The sequence below is a fragment of the Triticum urartu genome, chromosome 4A (assembly GCF_056163025.1).
Source record: "Triticum urartu cultivar PI428250 chromosome 4A, HENAU_Tu73, whole genome shotgun sequence".
NCBI classification, from domain to species: domain Eukaryota; kingdom Viridiplantae; phylum Streptophyta; class Magnoliopsida; order Poales; family Poaceae; genus Triticum; species Triticum urartu.
The window spans coordinates 147392430-147414737 of NC_141876.1; positions in this window are offsets into that span (position 1 = coordinate 147392430).

A 22308-nucleotide genomic window follows, 5' to 3' on the forward strand; every position below is an offset into this window, starting at 1 on the left:
GACCGCACACTGTACGGTTCCGGACTCTTTCTGTTGCTCTCTTTAGGAGCCGAATATTGAGGACTCCGAGAAGCCAAAGGATTACCCTCTGGCCTTGACGGATCAGGAGAGACCCTCCACGACGACACTTCAGGGTCGCCCGCCTCATGAGGCGGGGTTGCAGGGGGAGGTGTTTCGCTCTCCATCATCTCCGGAAGAAGATCCCCCGAAGACGAACTCTGTTGAGATGGGCTACGATCCGAACTACAAGATATAAACTTCGGTTATTGTCTTCAGAAGTAAGGTAGGACACTTTCACTATTGAAGTACTTTTTGATTACTTATAGCTCGGTAGTGGGCTGATCCCCTTGCGGACATTGTGCGGCAAGAACACCCTCCGAAGCAGGACCCTCTGGTGAGGATTTCTTCCCCCGTTTGGAAGCTTTTGTTTCCGGATCTTCAGAGGTGGTCCTCTTCCTTCCTCGGGGAGAGGGAATGTCAGATTCTTCTCCCTGGTTATCCTCCTTCGTGGAGGTGCTAATTCCCCCGCTTGCGGCCTCTTTATTCCCCCCTTCATCTTCCTTTGAGGGTACCTGATAAGGTGCCGGCTCGAGCATTCTGTCCATTACTGGATTGGCCAAGCCTTTGGGAAGGGGGGCCGAACACCTGATCATCTTTGCCTTTGTTATCCAGTCCTATTCAAAGAGCGACTTTTCAAAATGATGTCATGATAAAAAATGGGGACAACATGTTCGGCCATGGGATTACTTACTTGGGTAGCACGGCGGTTGCATCTCAGACCCGCATCCTTGGTGGTATCCGGACACTCTATTTGGGGTCCGAAGAACAATTTGTACATCTCCTCGAGCGTCATGCCGAGGAAGTGTTGGATGGTTCGCAGTCCTTCCAGGTTGAATTCCCACATACGGAGGGGTCGACGTTTGCAAGGCCGGACTCGACGAACTAGCATAACTTGCATTACCATAACCAGGCTGAAATCTCTCTGGAAGAGATCTCGGATACGGCTCTGCAATATCAGCACATCATTTGCTGGACCCCAGCTCAGCCCCCTGCTGATCCATGACGTCAGTTGTGGTGGGGGCCTGAGCAAAAGGCAGGGGCGGCTACCCACTTGGCACTTCGGGGAGCTGTGATATAAAACCACTCCCGCTGCCACAAAGTGGACACCTCTGGGAAGGAACCCTCTGGCCATGGAGCATCGGTGCTTTTGCTTATTACAGCACCTCCGCATTCTGCATGTCGCCCCTCGATCATCTTCGGCTTCACATTAAAGGTCTTGAGCCACAGGACGAAGTGAGGGGTAATGCGGAGGAAGGCCTCACATACGGCGATGAACGACGAAATGTGAAGGAGGGAATCCGGGGCCAGATCATGGAAATCCAGCCCATAATAGAACATGAGCCCCCTAACAACGGGATCCAGAGCGAGGCCTAGTCCTCGAAGGAAGTGAGAGATGAACACAACACTCTCGTTGGGTTCGGGAGTAGGGATGACCTGCCCTCGGGTGGGCAGCCTGTGCGAAATTTCTGCGGTCAGATATCTGACCTCTCTCAGCTTCTTGATGTCCTCCTCTGTAACGGAGGAAGGCATCCACCGACCTTGGAGGTTGGATCCGGACATGGTTGAAGGTCCGAAGCGCCTGACCTGAGGCTGGGGTGATGGAACTCGAGGCAGGGGAAGGATTCGATTGAGCATGAGAGGAAAAAAGGACAGGTCTTGGCCTCTTTATAAAGAGGGTGAATGTCAAGTGTCCTCCTCACGGCCGTTTTGGACTCGCCTAAAATCAAGGAGTCATACCAACGGGCACGAGTGGGATACCCACGTCCGTATTGATGAGAATCCCGTAATAAGGGGGACACGATCTCTGCTTCAACAAGACGTGTCAAGAAAACCGCCTCGCAATATGTGCACAGCTGGTTGGGAAAAACGGTTCAGATAAGGACCAGGTCATGACATGACATCGTGCTGTCAAAACACGTCAGCAGATTAGATTTGTGGAAATAGTATTCTCTCTATGGTGGTATGTGGAACTTGTTATGCAGAGTCGGACACTATCGTTGTGTTCAAAATCTTCCATGAAGTATTCGGAGGAGGAACCCGCCTTGCAATGCCGAAGACAAAACTTCGCGCCGGACTCATCGTCATTGAAGCCTGGTTGAGGGGCTACTGAGGGAGTCCTGGATTAGGGGGTCTACGGACAGCCGGACTATATCCTTTGGCCGGACTGTCGGACTATGAAGATACAATATTGAAGACTTCGTCCCGTGTCCGGATGGGACTCTCATTGGCGTGGAAGGCAAGCTAGGAAATATGGATATGTAGATCTCCTCCCTTGTAACCGACTCTATGTAACCCTAGCCCCCTCTGGTGTCTATATAAACCGGAGGGTTTAGTCCATAGGATAATATACAATCATACCATAGGCTAGCTTCTAGGGTTTAGCCTCTACAATCTCGTGGTAGATCAACTCTTGTAATACTCATATCATCAAGAACAATCAAGCAGGACGTAGGGTTTTACCTCCATCAAGAGGGCCCGAACCTGGGTAAACATCGTGTCCCCTGCCTCCTGTTACCATCCGCCTTAGACGCACAGTTCGGGACCCCCTACCTGAGATCCGCCGGTTTTGACACCGACAGACATGGTCAGCCCTTTTTGGAGACTAATACACTAGTTGTGATGTGTCCCGTCAACTCGCAAACGAGGAGAATCTTTTCTTACTAGTACGACCTCTCCCTCGCTCAGAGCAAGTACAATAAGGTGACTGATTACCTCCATGCTGGTTTTGACTACTTTAATTTAGAAATGAACCACATGTTTTCTTTGACACAAAATTAGAAACTAAATGGTGATTGGACACCATGTCCTGCCACATATGTATGTGCAGCAAGCAAGATTTATTCATGTTCCTTCTTGACATGAGCTTTGCTCATCCTTTTGCCAAAATGCGGGACATCTAGCATCAAGGTGCACGTGTCATGCAAGAAAATGGAGATAAATAGTGCGTAGTCACGCACTCCGATGGAACATACTACGCAATATTTTTTCTCCTCGATGGCATGTTAATAGTGCACGTACTCAATGACGCAGCACAAGATGGTAGCCATGGACATGGTCGGCCCTTTTTGAAGAGAGTACTAAATAACTTTGATGTGTCCCGTCAACTCGTAGAACGATGAGAAGCTTGCTTACTACGCCTTCTCCCTCACCCACGCGTATGTGGTGGCTCGCAGCACGAGGAGAAACTTTTGCTTACAACCAGTGGACGTGCAGCAGTTCATTTGGTTCCAGATTGCTAGAAGTACTACTGTAGTGCCATCATTATTGTTCGACTTCTGGAAGAGGCGAAGAGCCAAGCGCAAGATCACCTACTAACCTAGTATTGTATCTACCATAGCCAAAGCTGGTCCACCTTTTTAGAGCATGGTTAATTAATATAGGTGGCTCTTGCAGTGGCACATCATTTAGAGCAAGTACTCTCTTCGTAGGAACTTAAAATGCAGGAAAAATAAAGGATTGGAGTGGCATGTCCACTTGAATCCCATAGCATTAACACAGTGTTCCCCTAAAAAAATCCAAAGTGTTTGACACAGAAAAAACAAAGGAAGTGAAATAAAAGTTGGAGTGGATGCTAGATTGCCAATTAACACATGATTTCATAGGGAAAAAATCCTATAACATTCTATCCTATGAATCAAACGACAAATGTAGGAAAATTACGAGGGAGTTCTCTCCAACAGTGTTCCTTGGCTCGCACCTAAGAATCACGATGGTTGAACTTGGAGTCATTCATCTGGTTCACGTGGCCCAGATCTAGACACAAGGTGTACACCGTCAAGGTCCAAGGATAATGTTGTCCTCAAAGCCGGACATACACGGTCAAGGGGGCCAGGGCAGACACGACCTCTCACTGCGTCCGCCATTTGAAGCGGCGCGCCGGTCGAGGGAGCCACCCACTGCACTCCCAGCTGTACCCGGCTCCTCGCCGCATTCAAAAACCTACATTTAAACCCAAGTGGAATGCGAGAAACCCACTCCGGCCACACACTCCGTTCAGGAGCAGGACGCCGGTCAAGCTCCTCCTTCCACAATTTTCTCCACTCTTTCTGCGGCATGCGACGAGCAAGAAGAGCAGTTCTCTGGCATAAAAGCTGTCTGGGTGGCCCACCTAGCCTGGCAGTTACAATCGAGGCAGCTCGCTGCTCCACCTACCTCACCTAGCCCATCGGAGGCAGTTGCTGCACTAAGCCAGCGCATGGTTCTGCAGCTGGCCTCTCCAATATAGGTTGAGGAAGACCGCCAACTTGCTCCACGCCGGCTTGTCAGGGAGCACGGCGGCACGGGCATCGTCGCTGCCCTCGATGCCGCCGCACCATACATCACCCCCAATGCATGCGACTGTGCCATCTGCCATCGACGCGCGCGTAGCCACGCCATACAGGTAGAGAAAGAAGCCACCACGGATGTTGACGAGGTGACATGGCTACACGGATGTCGACCAGGTGACGGCCAGCAAGTCCCCGCCCGCCGCCATCCTCGAGGGGAAGTAGAACACGGGAGGCTACCGCTGATTGTATCCCATGAAGGCCAACGCCAAGGCGACGCCGACGAAAACAGCCGGTGTCTTGCACGATTCTTCTTCAGCCGGATGTTGGAGGAGGATAAAGAGATTGGGCGGTGACCATTTATATTAGGTATATTAATTCTACTAGGCTGGTTGTAATGGGAGTATCATAAGCAGTATCATGCATGCCAACTAGGCAAATTTGATGAGGTGGCGTAGAATTAAATGAAGAAAGAGAGGGTTGAGTATCATATTATGATACCGTATGGAATTAAGTTACTCCCACTGTGGTTAGTCTTAGGCCTTGTTCGGTTCAACCTCCTCCCAAGGGGTTTGGAGAGGAATGGTGGGAAATTTGGCTTGTAGATGATTTAATCCCCCACAATCCCTGTTAATCCCTGTTAAAACCCCTTGAACTGCACATGCCCTTAAGGTTAAAAGTGACCAGGATTACAGAGGACAGGGTACAAACTTCAAGGATTTAAAGGTGAGGGGTTTTTTCGACTAGCTCTACAACCTCAAGGTTTATAAATCAGACTTCACTCTCCCCCACGCACATGCCCGGGTACACTCACAGTGGAGCGCCTTTGCACATGAAAAGGCAGGTAACATGACAATTTGAGACATCTAATCATCCACTTAATGTGGGGTCTGGGACCAAATGCCAGTCATACCAAGTGTGACCTGAACGCAGTAGCACGGTTATTGATCGAGTTTTGTTTTACTTGTACGTTAAATGAAAAAATATGGATGCACGCGTATTCAATTTAAAATGATCGCTACAGAGGGGAAAACAATTACTAGTCCACTAGTCCACTTCGTGACTTGCTTGCTAGGGTTGTTCTCTTCTTCTCACTCTCTCACCCTCTCTAGATCTATACAAGACCTTGGTGTCCACTCTCTCTCTCTCTCTCTCTCTCTCTCTCTCTTCTCTCTGGTTGCCACAGATCCGGTCGGATACCTTCCGCTGGTGGTCGCCAGTGAGGAGGGAGGAAGCCGACGCGCGCCATCTTCTCTGACCTGGCGCCAGCGTGGGAGGTCCTCCTCAACCTTGTTCCCCCGCCGTCAAGTTGGCAGATCCTGCCGACTACCTCACCACATCCCGCTGACCAGAGGTATAACTTTTTTTAGAACCGACCTTGTTCTAATGGCCCCACTCCCCACGTGGCTGCATCCCTTTTTCATCAAGTTAGGACTGTTCCCCACATCGCTGCATCCTGCATGTGGATATTCTTCTAGTATTACAAAGCTCTCCATATAGCTAGCTCCGTCGGCTTGTCGAACACTCGAACACCACCTAAATTTTAACTATTAGAGGAAAAAAGGTATTGTGGATACTGGCTAACGAACCGATCTCTTGGTTGGAAAAGGAAATAAAGATGCTGGCCTGACCAGTCTCTTGGTCGAAAAAGGACAGAAAGTGGGGGTGTTGGGTCGACAATGCAACTGAGAATGAGCACGTCTAGATTTCTTGTGGTCACATAGGAAAGGTCACTAACGAGAACAAAAAATGCACAAATCCAGACATGCTTTGCATGTTTGCCGCACTCGGCAACACCACTGCCTCACCACTTTATGCCTCGATGGATGTAAAACATGTCGGTGCCTCCCCTATCCATATGCCCTTACTATTGTTGTTAATCTAACATCACAGGTAAAATGAAACAATGCCACTGTTAATGTGATGTCGCTGTTAAGTAATGCTGTTGTCAATCTAGTGCCATTGATAAAATGAATCAATGCCACCGCCATTTTATGAAGTGCTTCTGTCTTGCTTTATTTCTCATAAAGAGTGTTTTGGGCCATTATGCTAAACTCTAACACTGGTAACATAGTTGCATCTCCGTTGAACTGCACAAAATTTAATTGCACAATGGTTGACACGACGATGTGTTTCTCCTTTCGTATCACCCTTTGTTAGAATGATCGTTCCTGTTAACCGTGCACATACGTACTGATCAAGTGCTACTCCCAATCTGTCACCACATAGTCATAATGCAATTGTTATGCATGTTAATGTAAGCCCCCGTTAATCTAGTGCCAATGTTGATTTGATGTGAATATGTGATGGCACTTCTTAGATAATGACACTTTTTCATACTATCACTGTAATGCCATTGATAACATATGAGATGATGATGTTAATCATATGCCACTGCAAAAAATGACACTGCTTAAATAACCATGTTACATATTTGTGCAAACAGGGCTGTCTATCTCCATATGGTGTCTATTTGTGCAAACAGAAGCACAAACCTCAATTTTAGTGGAACCTGCTGTCAGCTTACCTCACGGCGCTCCAGGTATTCCTACATTCTTAACTAGGTAGAATACCAACGCAAGATGAAATAAGCTTATTCGTACATTGACTGATGAGGAGCCATAATTAAGATGGAGGCGTCTCTTATTTTCTTTCAAATGGGCAATATGCTGGAGAGCTGGAGAGTGTCTCTAACGGGCTGCCTCTAGTGTCAAGGTCCTCCAGTACGAAACACGGGCAGCCGACAGGGCCGATACAAAAGCCTATCCATCTTAAAGCCCATTTGTTTTTTTGCGAGGAGAAGCCCATATTTCTTGAAGAGGGGGCGATCCCAGAAAAAACCCTCCTCGCTTCCACTTATACTGCAGCTCGCTGCACTCTCCCGCTTTCGTCGCCCCCCAATTCCCCCTGCTCCCCATCTTCCTCACTCGTACAGAAAACCCCCGCTCACCTTCTTCCTCACTCGTACAGAAAACGTCTGCTCCTCTTCTTCCACTCCTACGGAAAACCCCATCCCTCCTTCCCCACTCGAACTGCCACTAGGCTCGTCTCTGGATACTCTGCTCAAACTCGTGAGCTCGGCGTGACGCCCGCAAGGAAAATGGAGTCGGCTGGCCCAGTGCCAAGAAGATGAGGCTCCTACCAGCGGTGACGCCAGTTGTAGATCCCGCACCCGGCAGCGCAGGGAGAAGTGGCGAGCCCCCCCCCCCATCCGGATCCGAGGAACGCGTAGAATCTCCAGTGGACCGCATCAATGATCTCTCGGACGACATCCTTGGGGAGATCATATCGCTTCTCCCCACCAAGGATTGCTGCCGCACACAAGTCCTCTCAACTCGGTGGCGCCCTCTATGGCGCATTGTGCCCCTCAATCTCGACTGTCGTCAGATATCTGTCCTTCCTGAATTTGATCTCCTTAGAGCCATCGTCTCCTCTCACCAGCAGGGCCCCGTTCAATGCCTCTACATCCCGACATGCTACCTGCTATCCATACCCTGCACGGTGGACGCTTGGCTGACATCCCCTGAATTCGAAAAACTCCAGCAGTTTGAGTTCTACCATTACCATGAAAGTTTCATACCACGAATCAACCACAAAGAATTTGTGCCGACACCACTGTTGTCCATCTCGTGGTTTCCCTCCTCTCTCCACACCGCCACCTTCGACTCCCACTGCTAAAAAAACATTCACTTGTGGTAGTTTATCTGTCGGAGGCCTCACTGCACAGCATCATCCACTCCAGTTGCGCTGCCCTGGAGCACTTGCTGATTGTTTTGGCAATAAAAATCCTTATCGGTTGTCTCCAAATAAAGTCGCCTCACCTTAAAAGCAATGGAATTTGTTTTGAAGGACAACACAACTCATCGTCGAAGATGACCCTTCACTTCAAAGGTTGCTCCTTCATTACTGTTATAAACCTTCGCAAATAATTGTCGTCTCTGCGCCCAAACTGGAGACCTTGGGTGTAATTCATGATCCGTTTAATGATCACAACAAGTTGGTGTTTGTCTCCTCACTTTTTAGGTACTATATAATATCATCTACACATTTGTAATCATAAGCTGCATTTTTCATTTGTGCGCATAAGTTTTATATCATCTTGGAGTACACTTTGGGTACTAATATTATGTTATATGCTCAATGAAGAGTTTGTCCATGGATAGCCTATCAATGATGCGGGATTCTGTCAAGATCTTATATATCGGAATGTTTAGCTATGATCTGAACATAATTATTGGCTTGCTCCGATGCTTTCGATGTCTAGAGAATTTATATATAAAGGTGATGATTTCATGCACATTGAAAGCCCGCATATATATTGTACTAGAATTAACCGTTGAGTTGTCTCTCTTTCAACATACTCTTTTTTCATACCTTAACTATTTTCAATCTTCATGTCTACTTAGGCACTAACACATGGAAAAAACATATAACCAATCGGTGGCGTAATAAGCACCAGGATTTTCTTAGTTCTCATGACATTCGTTTGAGGACAATAACGATGGAAGGATATGCATCCAACCAGGCAAACAGAAGCTTTGTCACATTCTTCCTGTTGAATGTGAGGTTACTATTTTCCATGAGGCTTAAGTTTTTCAACAAGAGATTTCTCATGGACAGACATGTTGAACAGCAAAAAAAGATGTTTTCGGTGGACAGATGGGCTTCTGAACATGCTCGGCTTCTATTTACAACAACTTGTAGTCATCCTCCAATAATTTTTTTGCACAACATGTTGATTTTATGGATCAGACCAATCCATTTGTTTGTGACTGCGAAAAATAGTGGTTGGGTTAGATGTTATTGCTATGTTCAATCTGGGTTTTGCCTAAATTTTATGAACAATTAATCCTTGGGCTTTTTGTACCATTTGTAAGCTTGAGTTACATGTTGTTGCCGTCGTACTCCCCTCTGCCTGCGACTACACTCCCGCATCTTCCACGGCTCCTGTTTGTTCCTGTCCGAGGCCTCGTCGTCGTTCTCTGCCTTGGTTCGCTCGCTATGCCCGCCGCCGTCTAGCGTTGTCAACATGGTCAACAACCGAGAGAATCGGGAGATGATTGTATGTGGAAAGGCTGACAGTAGGGACCCACCAGGGTCATTGCATCACGCAAGCAAGTGCCTCGTTATTACAAGCCAAAAAATACTTCCTCCTAATTGTTTAACAACTAGGTCCCACACCATTGTCAATGTAGTCAATAAACGAGAAAATTACAATACGAGCGGATAACACCAAGGACCCAGCAGATTGCCCAGTTGTTTTTTAGTTTTAGAGGCAGAGCTCAACTACATGTTGTGCGGGGGTTGTGGCCCGTCTAGCCCACGCTAACGGTTTTATTTAAGCACATGACGAGCCCAGTTGATATCTTTTTTCTTTCTGAAAATGGCTAGCCAGTTCTTTTTTTTGGAGAATACCCAACCGAGGCCTACTTTCTTTTCTCAGCCCTGCTGGGCTACAAATCTTTCAAGACGAGGAGGGATGTAAGTAGTAAGAAATGGGCTTCCCCAGAAAATGGGCTATACGTAGTAAGAAATGGGACGTAAATTTTTAAACCAAACCCAACCGGCAATTACATTCAAATATCATTTTTTCTGGATTTCTCTACTCTTATGAAACAGAGTTGGCGATGATGGTGTGCCTGCCATCCTGCAATATAGGCCGTCCGATCTATATCTAACGGATAGGAAGGAAACTATGACAATTGACCCCACTCCTCTCCACATTTGTAGATAAGGCCTTCCCTCGTTCATCCTTTTCTCCCATTAGATAAACTACTCATACAAATGCATCTTGATGTTCCGTGCAACACACGGGCATCTTGCTAGTCAAGATTTTAAATTTCATCCATTTTTTGCGGAGAATTTTTTTGAATTTTAATTTGATATAATTTTCTAAAAATTATTTTTAGCATGACTCAAAATTTCGTGATTAAAAGAGTTCAGACCCAACCGAAATATGCAAAATTTCATTGAATTTTTTTGCAGTGCCTAGAATATGGTATGTAATGCTAATAAAAAGCATATGGCTTCAAACTATCCTTAAGAATTAGCAAATGGGCTATATGCCGTTTTCCACAGATTTGGAGGTTGACTTCTGGGCCTACTAGGTTGAGATGATGTTGTCCTAAAAAAATTTGACGCGGCGCAAGGCTTTGTCAACTTAGTCAACACAGAGCAGTGACCGTTGGATGTCCATCCAACGGCCGTCACGCTTCTTCAATCTCTGATCTTCCTGCTCCAGTCGCCCAAACCAGCGCTGGCGGGACTGCCTACTCCCTCCTCCAGTGGCCGGTTGTGCTGCCGCCAGGCCATCCTTCTAACCACCCGCACATCCTATTATTTTCCAGTGACGTCAGCCTCACCCCACAGCCGACCAGTCAGCCCTCGTACTCCCCTCGGCATGGGCATGGGATCCTGTGGCTTCACTGGCTCTGGGCCGTTCCCATCCTGGGTCTTGCTCTCGTCCATCGCGTTTGTGCTCTCAGCATGGCGTGGTCAACATGGTCAACAAACAACAACCATCGGAAGAGGGATGTAAGTGGAGAGGCTGACAGTAGGAACCCACACAAGCAAGTGCCTCCTTATTACGTGAAAACAGTGGGGCTTCTTCGGGTCATTCCAGTCTGGGGCCTCACCGTCATCCACCACCGTGGTGTTCTCAGCGGCGTGGTCAACATGGTCAACAAACGACATCCATCGGAAGAGGACTGTACATGGATAGGATGACAGCTGGGTCCACGGTCGCACGCAAGGAAGTGTTGGAAATATGCCCTAGAGGCAATAATAAATTAGTTATTATTATATTTCCTTGTTCATGATAATCGTTTATTATCCATTCTAGAATTGTATTGATAGGAAACTCAGATACATGTGTGGATACATAGACAACACCATGTCCCTAGTAAGCCTCTAGTTGACTAGCTCGTTGATCAATAGATGGTTACGATTTCCTGACCACGGACATTGGATGTCGTTGATAACGGGATCACATCATTAGGAGAATGATGTGATGGACAAGACCCAATCCTAAGCTTTTCTAATGTCAAGTATCATTTCCTTAGACCATGAGATTGTGCAACTCCCGTATACCATAGGAATACTTTGGGTGTGCCAAACGTCACAACGTAACTAGGTGGCTATAAAGCTACACTACAGGTATCTCTGAAAGTGTCTGTTGGGTGGCACGAATCGAGACTGGGATTTGTCACTCCGTGTAAACGGAGAGGTATCTCTGGGCCCACTCGGTAGGACATCATCATAATGTGCACAATGTGATCAAGGAGTTGATCACGGGATGATGTGTTACGGAATGAGTAAAGAGACTTGCCGGTAACGAGATTGAACAAGGTATCGGGATACCGACGATCGAATCTCGGGCAAGTATCGTACCGATATACGAAAGGAATTGTATACGGGATTGATTAAGTCCTTGACATCATGGTTCATCCGATGAGATCATCGTCGAACATGTGGGAGCCAACATGGGTATCCAGATCCCGCTGTTGGTTATTGACCGGAGAGTTATCTCGGTCATGTCTGCATGGTTCCCGAACCCGTAGGGTCTACACACTTAAGGTTCGATGATGCTAGGGTTATAGGGAATAGATATACGTGGTTACCGAATGTTGTTCGGAGTCCCGGATGAGATCCCGGACGTCACGAGGAGTTCCGGAATGGTACGGAGGTAAAGATTTATATATGGGAAGTCCTCTTTTGGTCGCCAGAAAAGTTTTGGGTTTTATCGGTAATGTACAGGGACCACCGGGAGGGTCCCGGTGGTCCACAAAGTGGGGCCACCAGCCCTGGAGGGCTGCATTGGTCAAGTGTGGGAGGGGACCAGCCCCAGGTGGGCTGGTGCGCCCCCCCACCAAGGCCCAAGGCGCAAGGGAGAGTGGAAGGGGGCAAACCCTAGGCTCAGATGGGCCTAAGGCCCACCTAGTGGTGCGCCCCCCTCTCTCCCCCCTTGGCCGCCCCCTTAGATGGGATCTAGGGCTGGCCGCCACCCCTAGGGGTGGAAACCTAGGTGGGGGCGCAGCCCCTCCCCCCCCTATATATACTTGAGGTTTTGGGCTGCTAGAGAGACGATTCAATCTCCTTCTTGGCGCAGCCCTACCCCTCTCCCTCCTCGTCTCTTGCGGTGCTTGGTGAAGCCCTGCTGGAGTACCACGCTCCTGCACCACCACCACGCCGTTGTGCTGCTGCTGGATGGAGTCTTCCTCAACCTCTCCCTCTCTCCTTGCTGGATCAAGGCATGGGAGACATCACCGGGCTGTACGTGTGTTGAACGCGGAGGTGCCGTCCGTTCGGCACTAGGATCTCCGGTGATTTGGATCACGACGAGTACGACTCCTTCAACCCCGTTCTCTTGAACGCTTCCGCTTAGCGATCTACAAGGGTATGTAGATGCACTCTCCTTCCCCTCGTTGCTGGTTTCTCCATAGATAGATCTTGGTGACACGTAGGAAAATTTTGAATTTCTGCTACGTTCTCCAACAGTGGCATCATGAGCTAGGTTTATGCGTAGTTTCTATGCACGAGTAGAACACAAAGTAGTTGTGGGCATTGATTTTGTTCAATATGCTTACTGTTACTAGTCCAATCTTGATTCGGCGGCATTGTGGGATGAAGCGGCCCGGACCGACCTTACACGTACTCTTACATGAGACTGGTTCCACCGACTGACATGCACTAGTTGCATAAGGTGGCTAGCGGGTGTCTGTCTCTCCCACTTTAGTCAGATCGGATTCGATGAAAAGGGTCTTTATGAAGGGTAAATAGCAATTGGCATATCACGTTGTGGTTTTTGCGTAGGTAAGAAACGTTCTTGCTAGAAACCCATAGCAGCCATGTAAAACATGCAAACAACAATTAGAGGACGTCTAACTTGTTTTTGCAGGGTAGGCTATGTGATGTGATATGGCCAAGAAGAATGTGATGAATGATATGTGATGTATGAGATTGATCATGTTCTTGTAATAGGAATCATGACTTGCATGTCGATGAGTATGAAAACCGGCAGGAGCCATAGGAGTTGTCTTTATTTATTGTATGACCTACGTGTCATTGAACAATGCCATGTAATTACTTTACTTTATTGCTAACCGGTAGCCATAGTAGTAGAAGTAATAAGTTGGCGAGACAACTTCATGGAGACACAATGATGGAGATCATGGTGTCATGCCGGTGACGATGATGATCATGGAGCCCCGAAGATGGAGATCAAAAGGAGCAATATGATATTGGCCATATCCTGTCACTATTTGATTGCATGTGATGTTTATCATGTTTATACATCTTATTTGCTTAGAACGACGGTAGCTTAAATAAGATGATCCCTCACAAAAATTTCCAGAGAAGTGTTCTCCCTAACTGTGCACCATTGCGAAAGTTCGTCGTTTCGAAGCACCACGTGATGATCGGGTGTGATAGATTCTTACGTTCGAATACAACGGGTGTTGACGAGCCTAGCATGTACAGACATGGCCTCGGAACACATGCGAAACACTTAGGTTAACTTGACGAGCCTAGCATGTACAGACATGGCCTCGGAACACGGAGGACCAAAAGGTCGAACATGAGTCGTATAGAAGATGCGATCAACATGAGATGTTCACCGATGATGACTAGTCCGTCTCACGTGATGATCGGACACGGCCTAGTTGATTCGGATCATGTATCACTTAGATGACTAGAGGGATGTCTATCTGAGTGGGAGTTCATAAGATGAACTTAATTATCCTGAACATAGTCAAAAGGTCTTCACAAATTATGTCATAGCTCGCGCTTCAGTTCTACTGTTTAGATATGTTCCTAGAGAAAAATTAGTTGAAAGTTGATAGTAGCAATTATGCAGACAGTAGAAGGCTTATGTCCTTAATGCACCGCTCAGTGTGCTGAACCTCGAACGTCGTCTGTGGATGTTACGAACATCTGACATACACGTTTTGATGACTACATAATAGTTCAGTGCGTAATGCTAAATGGTTTAGAACTGAGGCACCAAAGACGTTTTTGAAACATCACAGAACATATGAGATGTTCCAAGGACTGAAATTGGGATTTCAGGCTCGTGCCCACGTCAAGAGGTATAAGACCTCTGACGATTTTCTTAGCCTGCATAATAAGGGAGAAAAGCTCAATCTTGAGCTTGTGCTCAGATTGTTTGAGTACAACAATCGCTTGAATCAAGTGGGAGTTGATCTTCCAGATGAAATAGTGATGGTTCTCCAAAGTCACTGCCACCAAGCTACTAGAGCTTTGTGATGAACTATAACAGATCAGGGATAGATATGATCCTTGAGCTATTTGCGACACCGCAAAAGTAGAAATCAAATGGGAGCATCAATCATTGATGGTTAGTAAAACCACTAGTTTCAAGAAGGGCAAGGGCAAGAAAGGGATACTTCATGGAACAACAAATTAGTTGCTGTTCTAGTGAAGAAACCCAAAGTTGAACCCAAGCCTGAGACTAAGTGCTTCTGTAATAAGGGGAACAGTCACTGAAGCAGAACCACCCTAGATACTTGGTAGATGAGAAGGCTGGCAAGGTCGACAGAAGTATATTGGATATGCATTATAATGTGTACTTTACTAGTACTCCTAGTAGCACCAGGGTATTAGATACCGGTTCAGTTGCTAAGTGTTAGTAACTCGAAACAAAAGGCTATGGAATAAATGGAGACTAGCTAAAAGGTGAGATGACGATATGTGTTGGAAGTATTTCCAAGGTTGATCAAATATCGTACGCTCCCTCTACCATCGAGATTGGTATTAAAACCTAAATAATTGTTATTTGGTGCTTGCGTTGAGCATAGACATGATTGGATTATGTCTATCGCGATACGGTTATTCATTTAAGGATAATAATGGTTACTCTGTTTATTTGAATAATACCATCCCGATCGTAGTGATACACATTTTCATGCCAAAGGTATAAGATAGTAATGATAGTACCACACAAATGTGGCACTGCAATTTGAGTCATATTGGTATAAAACGCATGAAGAAGCTCCATGTTGATGGATCTTTGGACTCGCTCATTTTTGAAAGGACTGAGACATGCGAACCATGTTTGTTGTTAGATATGCATGAAGAAACTCTATACAGATGGATCGTTTGGACTCACTTGATTTTGAATCACTTGAGAATGCAAATCATACCACATGGGCAAGATGACTGAAAAGCCTCGTTTTCAGTAAGATGGAAAAAGAAAGCAACTTATTGGAAGTAATACATCTTGATGTGTGCAGTCCAATGAGTGCTGGGGCATGTAGTGGATATCGTTATGTTCTTACTTCACAGATGATTTGAGTAGATATTGAGTATATTTACTTCATGAAACATAAGTCTGAATTATTGAAAGGTTCAAGTAATTTCAGAGTGAAGTTGAACATCGTCATGACAAGAGGATAAAATGTCTATGATATGATCGTAGAGATGAATATCTGAATTACGAGTTTGGCACAGAATTAAGACATTGTGGAAATTGTTTCACAACTAATACAGCCTGGAACACCATAGTGTGATGGTGTGTCCGAACATCATAACTGCACCCTATTGGATATGATGCATACCATGATGTCTCTTATCGAATTACCACGATAGTTTATGGGTTAGGCATTAGAGACAACCACATTCACTTTAAATAGGGCACCACGTAATTCCGATGAGATGACACCGTATAAACTATGGTTTAGAGAAACCTAAGCTGTCATTTCTTAAAAGTTTGGGGCTGCAACGCTTATGTGAAAAAGTTTCAGGCTGATAAGCTTGAACCCAAAGCGGATAAGTGCATCTTCATAGGACACCCAAAACAGTTGGGTATACCTCCTGTCTCAGATCCGAAAGCAATAGGGATTGTTTCTGAAATCGGGTCCTTTCTCGAGAAAAGCTTTCTCTCGAAAGAATTGAGTGGGAGGATGGTGGAGACTTGATGAGGTTATTGAACCATCTCTTCAACTAGTGTGTGGTGGGGCACAGGGAGTTGTTCCTGTGGCACCTACACCAATTGAAGTGGAAGCTTATGATAGTGATAATGAAACTTCAGATCAAGTCACTACCAAACCTCGTGGGATGACAAAGATGCCTACTACTTCAGAGTGGTACGTAATCCTGTCTTGGAAGTCATGTTGCTAGACAACAATGAACCTGCGAGCTATGGAGAAGCGATGGTGGGCCCGGATTCCGATAAATGGCTCGAGGCCATAAAATCCGAGAGAGGATCCATGTATGAAAACAAAGTGTAGACTTTGGCAGAACGGCTCGATGGTCGTAAGGTACAGATGGATTTTAAAAGGAAGACGGACAATGATGGTAAATGTCACCATTAAGAAAGCTCAACTTGTCGTTAAGATGTTTCCCGACAAGTTCAAGGAGTTGACTACGGTGAGACTTTCTCACACATAGCGATGCTAAAAGTCTGTTGGAATTATGTTAGCAGTTACTGCATTATTTATGAAATCATGCAGATAGGATGTCAGAACATTGTTTCCTCGACGATTTTCTTGAGGAAAGGTTGTATGAGATACAACCAGAAGGTTTTGTCAATCCTGGAAAAATGCTAACAAGTATGCAAAGCTCCAGCAATCCTTCTAAGGACTGGAGTAAGCATCTCGGAGTTGGAATGCACGCTTTGATGAGATGATCAAAGATTTTGGGTTTATACAAAGTTTATGAGAAACTTGTATTTCCAAAGAAGTGAGTGGGAGCACTATAGAATTTTCCATGAGTATATGTTGTTAACATATTGTTGATCGGAAATGATGTAGAATTTCTAGAAAGCATGCAGAGTTATTTGAAAAGTGTTTTTCAATGGAAAACCTAGATTAGGCTACTTGAGCATTGAGCATTAAGATCTATAAGGATAGATCAAAACGCTTAATAGTACTTTCAAATGAATACATACCGTGAAAAGATTTTGAAGGAGTTCAAAATGGATCGGCAAAGAAGGAATTCTTGGCTGTGTTATAAGGTGTGAACATTGAGTAAGACTCGAAACCTGACCGCGGCAGAATAGAGAGAAAGGACGAAGGTCGTCCCCTATGCTTTAGACGTAGGCTCTACAGTATGCTATGTTGTGTTCCGCACCTGAAGTGTGCCTTGCCATGAGTCAGTCAAGGGGTATCAAAGTGATCCAAGAATGGATCACAGGACAGCGGTCAAAGTTATCCTTAGTAACTAGTGGACTAAGGAATTTTCTCGATTATGGAGGTGGTAAAAGAGTTCGTCGTAAAGGGTTACACCGATGCAAACTTTGACACTAATCCAGATTATTCTGAGTAGTAAACTAGATTCGTATAGTAGAACAGTTATTTGGAATAGCTCCAAATAGAACGTGGTAGCTGCATCTGGGAGATGACATAGAGATTTGTAAAGCACACACGGATCTGAAAGATTCAGACCCGTTGACTATAACATCTCTCACAAGCATAACATGATCAAACCCAGAACTCATCGAGTGTTAATCACATGGTAATGTGAACTAGATTATTGACTCTAGTAAACTCTTTGGGTGTTAGTCACATGGGGATGTGACCTTGAGTGTTAATCACATAGCGATGTGAACTGGATTATTGACTCTAGTGCAAGTGGGAGACTGTTGGAAATATACCCTAGAGGCAATAATAAATTAGTTATTATTATATTTCCTTGTTCATGATAATCGTTTATTATCCATGCTAGAATTGTATTGATAGGAAACTCAGATACATGTGTGGATACATAGACAACACCATGTCCCTAGTAAGCCTCTAGTTGACTAGCTCGTTGATCAATAGATGGTTACGGTTTCCTGACCATGGACATTGGATGTCGTTGATAACGGGATCACATCATTAGGAGAATGATGTGATGGACAAGACCCAATCCTAAGCCTAGCACAAAGATCGTGTAGTTCGTATGCTAAAGCTTTTCTAATGTCAAGTATCATTTCCTTAGACCATGAGATTGTGCAACTCTCGGATACCGTAGGAATACTTTGGGTGTGCCAAACGTCACAACGTAACTGGGTGGCTATAAAGGTACACTACAGGTATCTCCGAAAGTGTCTGTTGGGTGGCACGAATCGAGACTGGGATTTGTCACTCCGTGTAAACGGAGAGGTATCTCTGGGCCCACTCGGTAGGACATCATCATAATGTGCACAATGTGATCAAGGAGTTGATCACGGGAAAATGTGTTACGGAACGAGTAAAGAGACTTGCCGGTAACGAGATTGAACAAGGTATCGGGATATCGACGATCGAATCTCGGGCAAGTATCGTACCGATAGACAAAGGGAATTGTATACGGGATTGATTAAGTCCTTGACATCGTGGTTCATCCGATGAGATCATTGTGGAACATGTGGGAGCCAACATGGGTATCCAGATCCCGCTGTTGGTTATTGACCGGAGAGTTATCTTGGTCATGTCTACATGGTTCCCGAACCCGTAGGGTCTACACACTTAAGGTTCAATGACGCTAGGGTTATAGGGAATAGATATACGTGGTTACCGAATGTTGTTTGGAGTCCTGGATGAGATCCCGGACGTCACGAGGAGTTCTGGAATGGTCCGGAGGTAAAGATTTATATATGGGAAGTCCTGTTTTGGTCGCCGAAAAAGTTTCGGGTTTTATCGGTAATGTACCGGGACTACCGGGAGGGTCCCGGTGGTCCACCAAGTGGGGCCACCAGCCCCAGAGGGCTGCATGGGCCAAGTGTGGGAGGGGACCAGCCCCAGGTGGGCTGGTGCGCCCCCCCCCCACCAAGGCCCAAGGCGCAAGGGAGAGTGGAAGGGGGCAAACCCTAGGCTCAGATGGGCCTAAGGCCCACCTAGTGGTGCGCCCCCCTCTCTCCCCCCTTGGCCGCCCTCCTAGATGGGATCTAGGGCTGGCCGCCACCCCTAGGGGTGGAAACCTAGGTGGGGGCGCAGCCCCTCCCCTCCCCCTATATATGCTTGAGGTTTTGGGCTGCTAGAGAGACGATTCAATCTCCTTCTTGGCGCAGCCCTACCCCTCTCCCTCCTCGTCTCTTGCGGTGCTTGGCGAAGCCCTGCTGGAGTACCACGCTCCTCCACCACCACCACGCCGTTGTGCTGCTGCTGGATGGAGTCTTCCTCAACCTCTCCCTCTCTCCTTGCTGGATCAAGGCATGGGAGACGTCACCGGGCTGTACGTGTGTTGAACGCGGAGGTGCCGTCCGTTCGGCACTAGGATCTCCGGTGATTTGGATCACGACGAGTACGACTCCTTCAACCCCGTTCTCTTGAACGCTTCCGTTTAGCGATCTACAAGGGTATGTAGATGCACTCTCCTTCCCCTCGTTGCTGGTTTCTCCATAGATAGATCTTGGTGACACGTAGGAAAATTTTGAATTTCTGCTACGTTCTCCAATAGGAAGTGCCTCCTTATTACTCGCAAAATAACGATTCCTCCACCTGACAGCTGGGACCCACCGGAAGGGCCTCTGTATTTCATGAAAAAACGTTCCTCCCGCTGACAGCTCAGACCCACTAGCTATATCTTCGCACACAAGGAAGTGCTTCCTTATTACGGACAAAAATGTGAATACTCCCCCTACTAGCTGGGACCCACCATAGTGGTAGGCTGACTTACTTGTGGGCCTACTAAGTTTACGCAGACGGAGGGCTTTGTCAACTTAGTCAATATGAACGATTCTAGCTCTAGTGACCGTACGATGTCCATCCAACGACCGTAGTGCTTCTTCAACCTCTGGTCTTCTTGCTCCAGCCGCCCAAACCAGCGCCGGTCGTGCCGCCTGCTCCTGCCTCCCGTGACCGGATCTGCTGTTGCGCAGGCAACCTCTGGCCAGGCCATCCCTCTACTCACCCACAACCCCTATTATTCTACGACGACGGCAGCCTCACACCGCAACCAAAGATGTCAACCCTCGTACTCCTCTCCATGTGGGCATCCACTGCTTCTTCTTCTCCGGCTCCGCGTCGTCCCCTTCCTAGGCCTCACTATCGTCCACCGCCTTGGTGCTCTTGGCGTGCTGTGATCAATGTGGTCAAGGATCGACTTCTATCGGAAGAGGACTGTACGCGGAGAGGCTGACAGCTGGGTCCACGGCCGCAGCAAGGAAGCGCCTCCTTATTACGCGTGCCTCCTTATTTCGCGCAAAATAATGATTCCTCCACCTGACAGCAGGGACCCACCGGACGGGCCACCGTATTTCGTGAAAAAATGTTTCCCCCCTGACTGCTGGTACCCACCAGCTACATCTTTGCACGCAAGGAAGTACGCCCATATTACGGGCAAAAATATGTTTCTCCCCCTGACAGCTGGGACCCACCAGCAATATTTTCGCACGCAAGGGAGTGCCTCCTTACCTCCCTGACAGCTAGGACCCACCCGGTCGAACCATACATAGGGTTGTCTTTCTAGTCGTGAACGTGTACGTACGTACTGGTCGATCGGTCTGTCTGCAGGCTGCAGCAATGAACCGTGGCTGAGTAAGGAATGACACATGTCATAGTAGAGGTGCGGACGTAGCACGTCACGCAGTCCTGTCTATATCGTGTACACGTACGTACAGCTAGGGTGCAAGAAAGTAAATGCGACCACATAAATACACACGGGCGGGGTCTCGAACGCCTACTCGCACATACGTACGACCAGGACTCGTGTACATGGAGAGGCATTGGAAGGCAGCAATAGCGTCCTGTTCATCGGCAGCCAACCAACTGGGTCGGAATGGAGAAACTGCGTCGTGTTCATCTGGAGGCAATGAAATGTGTCCTGTTCATTGGGAGCCAAGAGGCTTGGACGGAATAGCCAAAACGAGTCCTGGCGTACCGCAGAACGGAGGAAACAGCCTTCTGTTCGACCGCCTACGGTCGAAACGGGATCCTGTTCATTGGGAGGGGTCTGGCGTACCGCAAAACGGAGGAAATGGACTTCTCCTCGACCTCCTACGGTCGAAATGGTGTCCTATTCATCAGGAGGGGTGTGGCATACCGCAAAACGGAGGAAACAAACTTCTCTTCGACCTCCTACGGTAGAAATGTGGTCCTGTTCATCGGGAGAGGTGTGTCGTAATGCAAAACAGGACTCCAAGGGCTACTGTTCATCCACCATCGACCTCCTCCAGCCTCCACCTGTTACTGTTCATCCACGGCGTCTCCCTCCTTCCGCCACGGGCTCCTGTTCATCTAGCCTCCACCGGCTACTGTTCAACCAGCCCTCCATGGGGTCCTGTTCATCCAACCTCCACCGGCTACTATTCAACCAGCCCTCCACATGTGGTCCTATTCAACCAGCCCTCCACGGGGTCCTGTTCATCCAACCCCAACCGGCTCGGGTGTGTGGCGGCCTTCTCTCGATCAGGGTCCTGTTCATCCAGCGATAACGGCCTCTACCTCCACGGGGTCCTGTTCATCCAATCACCACGGGGAACTGTTCATCCAACCCCCATCAACGCTCATTGTTCATCAAGAGGCAGCAGGTTCGATCGGCTTGATTTAGCAGCAGTTGTCGGTGTCAAAACCGGTAGATCTCGGGTAGGGGGCCCAAGCTGTGAGTCTAAGGATCAATGGTAACAAGGGACAATGGGGACACAATGTTTACCCATGTTCGGGCCCTCTCAAAGGAGGTAAAACCCTACATCCTGCTTGATTGTATTCGATTGGCCAAACCCTAACTATCTAGCCTATGATTATTCTGATGGCCCCTACGGACTAAAACCGTCTGGTTTATATACACACCGGAGGGGCCTAGGGTTGTACAGAGTTGGTTTGCACAGGAAGGAAATAGTACACCCGGACATCAAACTTGCCGTTCACGCACATAGGAGTCCTACCCGGACATGGGAGATAATCTTCTACTTTGTCTTCATAGCCCATCAGTTCGACCCATATCAAATAGACCGGACACTCGAGGACCCCCTAATCCAGGACTCCCTTAGCAGTAGAGAAGGAATCGCTCGATCGGGTTCAGTTAATAGCCAGGGATCGATCGATCCCTCGGGTTCAGTATTGCGTAG